Source organism: Limulus polyphemus, unplaced genomic scaffold, assembly GCF_000517525.1.
Source record: "Limulus polyphemus unplaced genomic scaffold, Limulus_polyphemus-2.1.2 Scaffold1063, whole genome shotgun sequence".
NCBI lineage: Eukaryota > Metazoa > Arthropoda > Merostomata > Xiphosura > Limulidae > Limulus > Limulus polyphemus.
In genome coordinates, this window is record NW_013666673.1 from 337,946 (window position 1) to 350,483 (window position 12,538).

General features: G+C 32.7%; 1 protein-coding gene across 1 annotated transcript in view; it reads right to left on the reverse strand.

Annotated features, from left to right (window-relative positions):
• Positions 1-7,798, reverse strand: part of LOC111086399 (mitochondrial amidoxime-reducing component 1-like) — a 54,207-nt gene extending 46,409 nt beyond the window's left edge. The window contains exon 1 of the mRNA XM_022389050.1: positions 7,792-7,798. The gene's annotated coding sequence lies outside the window, so the exon portion shown is untranslated. The remainder of the gene's footprint in view (positions 1-7,791) is intronic.
• Positions 7,799-12,538: the final 4,740 nt, after the last annotated feature.

Genomic DNA, 12,538 nt, shown 5'->3' on the forward strand with positions numbered 1-12,538 from the left:
CAAATCTACACCCTTACCCTCATCTATATAAGCAGTAACCCTTTCAGAGAATGTTAAAAGATTTGTAAGGCAAAATATTCACTTAGTGAAACCATGTTGATTATCCAATAAAAATTCTAAACTTTGTTAAATGACTTTGCAAAGCATCTTTTAACAGACTTTCCAAAACTTTTCCCACAACTGATGTATGACTAATGGGTCTATAATTACTGGGACAATTTTTATTACCTCCCTTGAAAATGAGGAGTTACATTAGCTAACTTCTAATCCTCTGGTACCTGCCCACTATTCGAGGACTGACAAAAAATAGTAGTAAGTGGCTCATATATCCAATCTTTAACCTCCTTCAAAACCCTTGGAGAAATATTATCTGGCCCAAGAGCCTTATCGTTGTTTAAACTTCCCAGTTTTTTTCTTAACCAGATCAGAATTAATGCGGTCATCTTGTTGGCCTTCTGATCATTCACAAACAGAGGAGAAAGGCCGTTGCCAAATAGATGGGAGGAGGAGGCCCAATATACATGAAAGAACCCAAGTGAGGTTTTATCTGGAAGTTTTGGACTTGGAAAAGGAATCTAGTAGTGAAGATGTGGAGCTTGTTTATAGAGCTTGCAGGTTGGAGAAGAAATTGGAAACTATCCTAAACTGAGTAGTGACAATAGATAAATAGGAGTATAAACTGTGGGAAATGGCAGCAGCATTTCAAGAGGAACTGAAGCTTATACATGCAAAGGATACTGTAGCTAATAATGACTTTGAGAAAGTACTATTAAGACTAGAAGTAGTGGATTTAATTGTAACGAGCAGGATCTACTAAGTAATAGATTTCAGCCTGTAGCTTATGCAGATGAGGACTATGGGAAATAAGTAAGGAAAGCAAATGGGAGACACAGTAAAAACTTAAGTTGGTTATAATTATAGGCAATTCTTTGGTATGGCATGTGAATAGGATAGTCTTTGGAGTAATTAATGATAATAGAATTAGGTTATGTTATCCAGGGACAAGTATGGGTTTCTATTCAAGGAGGCTTTTACTTGAAATTTGTTACAGATCATCAGATGAAACTGATGTAATTAATAAGAAATTCTAAAGTGAAATTAAGATTTCAACTGTTCATAAGGTCATAATTATAGGGATTTTTTATTTCAGGCATAAAGATTGGGAAATGTTACAGTCAAACCATGAGGGAGATCAGGCCCAGGAATCCACTAGAAACAATGCTATTTTAGATTGTTAACTTCTAATATAGAAATGGTTGATAAGGTGGAGATTGTGAAACATCCGAGTGCAATTGATCATTGCTAAATTAAATTTGATGTTATATTGCATATGAGAGATCAAAATTAATGAGATTTTCATTACAAGTTTCATTACAGCAAATTTCAAAGGGCTGTAACAAGAATTATCTGTTATAAATCACATGCTACAGCTAAACTGACAATTACATAGTCTACCTTCACTTTTACTTTCACTAACTTCCTCCTTCTGTGTCATCACATATTTATAATATGTGACAGAAACATCTAGAAATATCTAGCCCTCTAGTAACAACAACATTAAACATTATGAGAAAGACTTAGAAGCTTTGAGTGAGATGATGTCAACAATATTACAAAAGCCTAGTACAACGATTAAACTACATAAGCAATGTACAACTTGTAGAAAGTTATGTAATGAAACTTGTCATAACTATCACTTTTAAAATAATTAACTTTTAACTCTCTTGTTATGAAAACTAAATAATCATTAAGTATTAAATCATTAAATAAACTATATAATAACTCTTAAACTGAACAGTCTTGTATATCCAACAGAGATACTGTTCAAATGTAGAAAATGTTTTAAACTAAATTTGTAAATATTTAAGCTAGACATGTTCTTTTTTTTAAAAAAACAAAACAAAAGTAGCTGCAAGTAAAATACCAGATTATCTCACAAAAGGTATAAAGGATAAAATTTAAAAAAATAATTATAAATTTAACAAGTTTATATTTACTGTTATGATGGGAGATTTCAGGGATTAAAGAAGATCAAGAGATCATGAAAGAAAGATTGGCTGAAAATGTAAAAATTAATAGTAAGGATTTTTTCAATTAAATTAAGGGTAAGCAAAATGTTAGAATGGGAGTAAGTCCTTTGAGGGATGATACAGGAAGACTCGTATCTGATGATTATGAAATGGCTGGGTTATAAAATTCTACTTTTTCTTCAGCTTTTACTAATGAAGGTTTAATCAATATTTATCAGCCTGAACAGTTACCAGATGGAAAAAAGTGTAAACATTATGATCACATTAATTCTGAGGTTGTTAGAAGAAAGTGGGACGTATGATAAGCCTCTTTGGCCAGATAATGTTTCTTCTAGGGTTATGAAGGAGGTTAGGAATTGGATATGTGAACCCCTTACTACTATTTTTTGTAAATCTTTGAATAGGGGTAAATGCCAGAAGATTGGAAGTTGGCCAATTATTACTCATTACTCCTCTTTTCAAGGGAGGTGAAAAAATTGTCTTGGTACTTAGAGGCCTGTTAGTCTTACATCAGTGATGGGTAAATTAAACTTAAAGATTCTTAATTCATGTCTGCTTGGAGAAAATACCAGATATAATTTACAGAAATCCTGAAAAATTTTTAATTATGCATTTAGGAGGTTGTAGAGGTTATGCAAATACAAGTTGCAAACTGACAAAAGTAGAGTGAAACCCCGATTTTACGCGCCTTGATTTAACGTGAATTCGGATATAACATGATGGGTCATTAACTCTTTCGACATGGGCTCAGTCCCTGGGACCGACCTCGTAATGTTCAAGTAAGGAACACTCAATCACAGAAAGTGTACATGTAGAAATTGTGTGCAAATTGAAATATAGCACAATAGTGGAGTCCACACTACTTCTGGAACAGGTATGCCCTTCACCCAGATAATGTGAAATAAAAACATGGGCGATAAAGGCTATCCAGCCCCAGTGACAAAACTGTAACATCATGAGAAAAATCATGCAAGGAGGAACATCTATTCCAAAACTAGTTCCTCCTGTAATACCAGATGCATCTGGTCTGGTAATATTGTACTTACTCACGAAAATGTTCCAGACCCAAACATTACAGATGAGGTCCCATGTCTCATTGTTGAAAGGTGTAGTGGCTAGGGCATTGGGACTGCAGTGTGATATAACTGTATTATAGTAAAATGATATTAAAGGAACCCAACCTGAAAGTTACAGAATTTTGTATGCCGGGCTATCAGAATTACGAAGAGAAGGCAAGCAACACAAAAGTAGACAAACCCTCACCCCTCCCTGATAAAGCACAAAATGCAACAAACTGAACTCAGAATTATGGGCCCAGGAACCCAACCTGAAAGTTACAAAATGTTGCATATGAGCCACTAGAATTTTGAAGAGAAGGCTTATGTCCAACCTGAAGAAAACAGAGATAATCTAGTCTGGGATTATGAACCTAAGTCCTAACCCCCAACCTGAGAGGAAAAGCAATGCCCCTGCCCCAGGAATTACAAAGATGTGGAACAAACAAAGTTCAACCAATGGCTCAAGGACTTGACACTCCATGTGCAGAATTATGAGAAGTTGAGGACCCTCTTCCATTATCACAAAAAGTAATGTAATGACCAAAAAGAAGGGTCATGCTCAGCACAACCAGATAGCAGAGTGCCATCACTGATCTAGAATTACGAGGAGGCTCCCATGTAGGCTGGTCCTGTTCCCACCTGACATCTGGGAAAACCATCAAGGGTTATGTGTGGAAGAGTATCCAGCTTTGATTTCTTCTCCTTGAATAGAATAAAGTGTTCAAACATCCCTCAGAGGAATAGACCTATGTTCACCATTCCAGCGGCTAGAAACTGGGAGTGGTAAGGACTCCCAGGTTCCAATATGGAGAAATGGGGAGGGAATTTGTGTTGGGGAATCCTGAGGAACAATGCTCCAAAGATGGTGCAATTGGTGAACTACATTCCCTATTTTAAAAAGCAAATGAACCCCAATTTATTCAATCCAAGGGTCAGCAGGGATGGGCAAAATCACTTTATGCTTTACTCATGATAGTATCTGAGTGTGAAGTTCTGCCAAGTGGCAGGAAGGAGCAAGAAGAAGCCAGTTGTGAATGCCCAATGAGTGAATATGATGTGAAAAGGGTCTGACAATCCAGCGAAAAACATATGAGGCAGATGTGAGGCTAAATGGAAGAGCATGAAACTGAAAACCTGATTGTCATGCACAAAATGGAGATAACACCGTGAAGACTCCATGATCAGAATATAAGGGTAAGCATAGGTGACAATGAATTTTGTCATCCATAGACCAGATGAAAAGAGCCACCAAAGGGAAACAAATGACTCCATTGTAAACCAACCCAGATAGCATGTGTCTACCAGCCTTGATTCTGGCATTGTACTGGATTTGTTGGCTTTGTGTCAATCCTGCCCATCTTTCATCAGGTCTGCATCAGTGCTGTAATGTATGATGAGTGCTGGCCATCAACACTCAAGACAGTGCTGGTTTCATGTTAGTAGGCTTTACAACGTTGATTATATATATACCAAAACATTCTTCATATTAAAACTTTTAGTTATAAAACTGATTTATTAATATGTTTGTAGAAAACACATCAGTACCTCATGGATTTGTATTTTACCAATATTATATAAACATATGAAAGTACAGATCATATTTAGCTTATTTATTTTACTGGATACCAACTGAGCATGCACATTAGTTTTATATATATATGTGTGTATAACTATTAAAGTCGCAATTATAAATTGTATTAACTGAAAAATATAAACATTTCTAAATTAATTTACACAAAATATATTGACCACACAATAAGAGGTTAGTATTTTAATATGTATTGAAAGTGAAATTCTTATTTAATCTACCATTTAGGTCTAACATATGTTACATCAATTTAAACCTGTAAGATAAGTGTAGACAAAATAAAACTTATGATTGGAACTTTAGCTTTCTCATAATGAAACCAGATATACGTAGATCCAATTCAAATTATGAACTATGAATCTTTCAAAATGAATTAATTAACTTTAGGTAAAACAATGTAAGCATGACTTGACTGAGAAGGAGATAATTATGGATTCAATTTTTCATGAATATCATACACATACTAATTTGAATACCAGGTTTTTGGAACACTTAATTTTGACAAATTTTAGAAAATTATTATTTATCGTTAAGCAAAATTCATCTTTTGCACAATGTACCATTGTTATATTGTTAGGCATATGAAGAACAGCTCTATAAAACTTAAAACTGCTGTGTCTACATTAATCAAGAAATTAATATTAAGAACATTCATCTGTTCATAATATGTATTGTACATTTTTGTATATATAATTAAATATAAAAAATTACTCGATGTAAAACGATATTGCATGTTTAATTTTAATATAATAAAGATTTTACTGTTACCCATCTTTGTGTCTAATGTATAAGAATTCTTTAGAGGATGCTATACCTCTACTCATCTGCTGCTGGATCAACTGACTGAACTAAGGTTTTAATGTAATCTCATTCAAACAACTTTTCTCATGATTGTGTTCAAATTACTCATATCATGAAGAAGCATAACTGAATCATTCACAATGCTAGTCTGAATGACACACATGAATCAATTTGTTAATTCAACAGAGCAACATGTATCAGAAGCTTATGCATGAGATTCAGAGGTAGTTAAATGTCAGTATGATGAAAATAAAACCTCAGTCTTATAGTCAGATATTAACTTTTAGGTGAGGGTTTCCAAAAATTGGACAAAAAATCAAATGGCCATCAACTTCTGCATTGTGATGATGTTCACACACAAATGTAGCAAAATATTTGAAAACTATAACAGAAGAGCAAGAATCTAATAATACTGAACAAGTGCACAGTAGTATTAGTATCAAAGATACATTCTTGTCTAGTGAACCAGGTTTCGTTGACTGATGATGCTTTTGGCATATTAAGTAACAATGCTATACAGATTGATATACAAAATGAATTTTGTGAAGAAACTATGTATAAAACATCAACAAATTCTGAGTCTGATGGCCTTTCAGAAAATGAAGAAAGCACACTATCTGACAGTTTGAGAGAATGGGAATTAGAATTTAACATTTCTCTGGTAGTACTATCCTCTTTACTTGTCAGGTTGAAAGCACATCATCCAACATTGCCCAAGGATGCCAAGAAGTCTGCTAAAGACAGGAAGAACATTAGATATTCAACAAAAAGCTGGTGGTTGTTACTACCATTTTGGAATTTTTTCTGCATTTCATGATATAATAATATCTCTAAAGGATGGCAATGTTTGAAGTTGCAAATAAATACTGATGGACTTCCCTTATTTCAAAGTTCCAGCCAACAATTCTGGCCAATTTTGGGAATGCTTCAGGGCTTTTATCAAGTTCATCGTGTTATAATTGGACTTTTCTGTGGTAATAAAAAGCCAAGTTCATCTGAGGAATTCCTAGAGATGTTTGTGCAGGACCTTAAACATTTGGAGGCAGGATTTGAGTTCCAAGGCTACAAACTAACCATGAAAATATCCTCAGTAGTATGTGATACTCCAGCACGGTCATTTGTGAAAAATACTAAATCACACAATGGCTATTATGGCTGTGACAGATGCAGGCAATCTGGAGAATATATGTCAAGTCGAATGACATACCCAGAAATAAGTGCAAAAATACAAACAGATGTTGCTTTTAATGAAATGGTGGTGGATGAGAATTATCATCTAGGGCTATCACCATTCTGCGAGTTATCTGTTGGAATGGTTTCAAAGTTTCCACTACATTATAAGCATTTGGTTTGTTTAGAGGTCATGATATGTTTGCTACATTTCTGGATGAAAGGACCCCTACAATGTCGATTGCCTCCCAATAGTATTTCAAATTTATCACCTACTACTGTTTGTTGGCACATATATATTAGCAAGTCCTAAGTTGTGATAATGCACATAATGTTTTAGTGTCTTTTGTACTGCATTATGTCCAAGTTTATGGTAGTTCTTTGTTGGTATATAATGTACATGGATTGGTTCTCCTTACAGATGTTGTTAAAGTTCATGGACATTTTGATTCATTTTCAGCTTTTCCATAAAAAAAATTTTAAGAGGTTTATTAGAAAGCCTCACACATCTTAAGTGCAAGTTGTTCACAGGATATATGAATATGGGTGTAGACAGAAGCAGTGTTGTCGACCTTGTAAGAATGAAATAAAGTTTAAGAAGGAACATTTTGATTGTCCAGTGCTAAAAAATCCTATAGTTTCTGCTCAATAAAAACAAGTATTTTTGACAAACATTTGTATTAAAGTAATTACAGGGGATAATTGTGTTATTGTTGGCAATGACATTGTTATTATACATAATATAGTAATAAACTATGATGTAACTTATTTAGTTTATATGAGGTTTATGCACAAGAAATTGTTTTTTCAGTATCCATTGGATTCTAGCTTTCTGAGTGTGTATCTTGTAGGAAACATTTCACAAAGATTACATTATGCTAGATTAGAAGTTGTTGACAAATGTGTTCTTCTCTTTTTGGCAAGATATTTGTAGCAATTCCTTTGTTACATGGAGATGTGAAGTAATAGTGTGTTTACAATTTGATTATTTATCATTTGATATAGAAAAACTATATTGATAAATAGGACTATACAACTGTACTATATTGAGACCTAACTTTGTGATGTAGATGGGTTGCTATTGTAATTAGGTATTTACTGAGAAAAGAGTGGATTTAATATTTTTGGTTTGTCTTATCACAACAAAATATTCTTTGAACATTCCATTAGGATGTTTTATATTGTGGAGTTTACTGAAAAAATTAGGTATATTGTACCACAGTCTTGGGTAGAGGGAGGTGTGTGTGTGTGTATGGCGTACCTACTGCAGGCAGGACAGATTAAAAATAGCTGTAAAGAATAATGAAGAACCCACTGCTGACTGGAGAGAGTATGATGTTCGCATACTTTATTCTGCATGTAGATATTCCTGTTTATAAAATACAACTCTTCATTCTTTAATTACATAGTTATTTTAGATTACAGTTTAAGAGGTGGTGTATTATGGCATAGTTTGGAACTGTAAAATAAATTTTAAGGATATATCAGTTTACAAACTATCCATAATATGTATTTCTTCAAGTAAAGGTATCATTCTGCATAAATATATATTGTTACATTGTATATTTTGCATATGTTTGAAAGTTTTAAATGTGTACAAAAAGTAATATTTAAATATAATTGACACAACTTTATACTTCAGATACATATGAATCAGTTTGACTAGAGCTTCCTCGAGCAGTAGTTATTTCAGATTTGCAAACTGAAGAAGAAACACCTAACAGGCCTAAACAGAAGTGAATGTAAAGTACATTTCTAGAACTAGTAGATTTTTTATAATGTAAAGAAAATGTTTGATCTTACATTAAACTGTTCCCTAATACTTCCACATCACAATTATCCTTGAACAGCCAACCCTTATTAGTTCATTTATGACTTAATGTGGTGTCCCTTAGAATTATGTACAAAAGCATCTATATTTAAAGGATAAAGCCTGATTACATGAAAGAGATAAGAGGTGTTGGCAATCTTCTACATAAGATTATAACTTCCAAGTCTTCGTACGTCATAAATTGTTCATATTATTATACGTATTCATCCAGATAATGTGATTGAGGGGGGATAAACACACAAAGAAATATAGATATTTTTGCTTCTAAAATCAGTAAGCATTGTATATATTATATTCCATATAAAATACAGCATTAATTAAGTATGCCCTTGGAGCAGAGGTGTCATTTTGTTTTGCATTTGGAAATGAACTGTCAGAAGCAGCCACATCAGGGAGAACTGAGAGTATACTCATCCAGTATAATAACTATTAAAAATAATTAATACTTCACACTTTATTGTACATTGTCTTAGTATTTATATTTTCATAAATATTTCTATAGAATTATTAAATTTTTGTTACTTGAATTAATTTATCTTTTACTAGTTTAACTACAAAACTTTTGCCCTACAAATGAAAAATTATTTTTAATATGTTATTCAGCACAAACTTCATCACCTGAAACTAAGAACATCAAGGAGTTCTTCAAACAAATATCAAAACAAACATCAGCTGGGCCAATTGGAAATCTTGATGAATTTCCACGTAGTGGAAATTATATTTAAGTGTTTGTAATATGTACATCATGCTTTTAAAACGTGCTCCTTGTGTTAAAATATAATTTTTATGATGGATATTGACACCCAACTCAATCTGCATAAATGATTTTAAGTTTCATCAGACAGTGACTCAAAGGTATGCTGGTAAATGTTAAAATTGACATTTGTTGATTGTGTGGTATTAAAATATGTTGTGTTCATTCAGATTTTGTTTTTTGCTTGTTTAGCCACTGAGGGACATCTTTTGCATATGATGGAAAAAAAATGCAACAGCAACAAATGCTACATATTTTGCTACTAAACCAAATTCTTTGCCATCTGACAAGCAACGCCCGAGTTCAAAGTGCAGAGCTGCCTGAAGATGTCTCTTTTCCAATTTCCAGCTTTCAAACTATGGATACCATTGAAGGAAAACTTAAGAGATAATGTGGATTTGAAGAGATATATAGTAAGCTTTTCTACTTGTGAAATAGATGACATAAAGATCATAAAACTATTAGAGAAGCAAATGTAGAAATCTATTTGATTAATAAAGTGTTACATATGTTTATTGCAATAGTATGTAGTTCTAGATTATTTGTAAAATGCAAATCTTAGAGAATCTTTTTAATTTCAGGTAGCTCACTTGGGAATAACAAGGGCATTAACTCTTTCAGCATGGGCTCAGTCCCTCAGACTGACCTCGTAACCAGTTTGTGCTTGTTATAGTTTTCATGCTATGTTAACGAAATTTGGCAGATTATCAGTAAACATTACAATGCTTTCATGTGCAAAATATAACTCTTTTTTTTATTAAGTCTTAAGGTTTGCAAAGCAAAGTTTTTCTCATTCTTTTTTTTTTCTTTTCGTATGTTGCCTATCAAACATGCAAAGTAACTCTCATTTTAACATTAAAAATACTTTTGTGCAACACAAAATTTTCAACTTTCACATGTGAAATCTTTATAATGTGCAGATAGTTAACAAGCACTTCTTAAGAAAAAACTTCATATTTTATCTGTTATTTTCAGTAACAAATCTCTGTACGGGTTTGGTCAATTTAACTGATCTCGTAACCACCATAAAAAATTAGGAAATAAATACAAATTATGCCTTTTTCATTCCAGAATGACTACATATTATAACATGAAAACATAAATGTTTAGACTAAATAGCTTAAATATCATAACATTATGCATTTATATATATTTATTATTTTTATTATATTGACCTTTAAGCCATGCCTGGCTAACAATACAGAAGTTACAATAACGTGGCGCATGTGCACTCATGTTACCATTAGTCTTTACAAAGTGACCTGTCTTGGCTGTGTTTTAGTAGACTATCATTTTGTTAAATACAGTCACATAGCAATTATTATACATCATATATGTATATAGGTTATTGCTATTTAGAAATAAGTTCTTAAATTTATTTTTCTTAAACATAGAACAGTAAATAAAGAAGTAAAGCAAACAATTGTCTCTTCTAGTTACGACATTTGTACTTCGTTGCTGCTTGACATGGGTTGCTAAGCCTTTTAAAATTGGCACATGGAGGATATGAAGTAAAATATTTTTTTTAGGTTTATATATATACAGGTGAATAACTAAAAAAATCATAAATGACAACATCAATATCATAGAATTCAACTATAAATTACCAAGCTTAGTAACTAAGATGGATTTTACTCTTTAAAAAATACGAAATTTTGAGCAAACTAAAGACAAATTCATGAAATAATAGTTCAATAAAATTTTGAATGCGAGTCAACAAACATGATGACATGGCCTTTCATTCATTACCCATCTGGAAAAGAAACTGTGTATCGCATTATTGCCAATCCATTGGCATGACAAATAAACTGGAATGGTGTACTTGGCAAACATTCATTCAAGAATCTGAAGCTGGAAACTGTTGTTATCCGTATGTGTCAGAATTTAAAATAAAGCATGTGTATATATAATTTTCCTTTTTGCCAATTGTCAAATTGAAAAGCTTTTAGTTATGTTTCTTAATAGTATAAATATATATTATGTTGTTGTTGGGCTTAGGAATATTCCACAGTAGGTGACTTGTTAGCGATAAATTCAGTGATGAATAAACAGCATGCACTTCACTTGTTTTCAAAATAACTTATATATATATTTAGAACAAGTTAACCTATATAAAATAAATTCTTCAACACTATAGATATTATGGACATATCATTAATACTATATATGTAGTTCTTTCCTACTTTTCAAATATTCACTGAGGCCTATTCAATTACTTTAGAATTTCAGTTGACAAGCCAAACTATCTTCTCTATTTCTATCGCACTAGTATTCTCTGTGATTCACTTACAATTGTGGTGCGGATTACCATAATCATTTGGTCTTCTTTCTTTTGAAGATTCTCTGTTCTATTTGTCAAATTGCACTCAGGCTGATTCGATTACTTTAAAACCAGGCTTTGATGGAATAAAATTATTTTTCTTATCTTCTTTTCTACTGTTAGTTTCACTGTAACATATTAAACGTTAGACCTATGTCAATCGTTAGGCCTATCACTTCTATGGTAGTTAACTTCCCACCAACTTTATTCTCTTTTGCTATTATCTGTCTGCTGTTCCTGCTCATCTCATGCTATTTATATCTTTATCACTTAATCGTCTGTCCACCTTCTATATTCTCAATGTCAATGTATTATTAACAAAACTTCCTACAATCGTCTGCTTCCAACTCTTATTAAAACAAAACTGAATAATAATAATATATTCACTCACAAAAATAAATTAATCACTGATATCTAAACCAAACAATCTTTGATATCATGATATAAACCCTTCTTCAAGATAAAATATTTAAAAAATGTTTTATTACTATATACAAAGACTGTTCTTAGTTCATACACAAAGTCTGTTTGAACATTTACAGTCCCCTTGACAGCTTCAACGCGGAACATGTAGTTCAAAAGGTACAATGACCACCTCATGATCCTTGCACTGTCGATCTTGCTACTTTGAATGTATGCAAGTGGTTGATGGTCTGTCTGGATGATGAACTCCTTCCCATATAGATAGTTCTGGAATTTCCAAATGGCAAATATAATGGCCAGACACTCTCGTTCAATCATTGAATAGTTCTTCTCACTATTTAACATCTTTATACTAGTATATGTTACTGGAAACAATCCATCTTCATGTTCTTACAAGAGTACTGCCCCAATTCCAATGTCTGAAGCATCAGCCTGAACAATGAATGGTTTGTTGAAGTATGGCATTTTAAGAATTGGTGAGCTTACCACCATGTTCGATGACGAGGAACCCACTTTGAGACTAATGATGGCTGGAGACGGCTTAAATGGGTAATGAAGAAAAA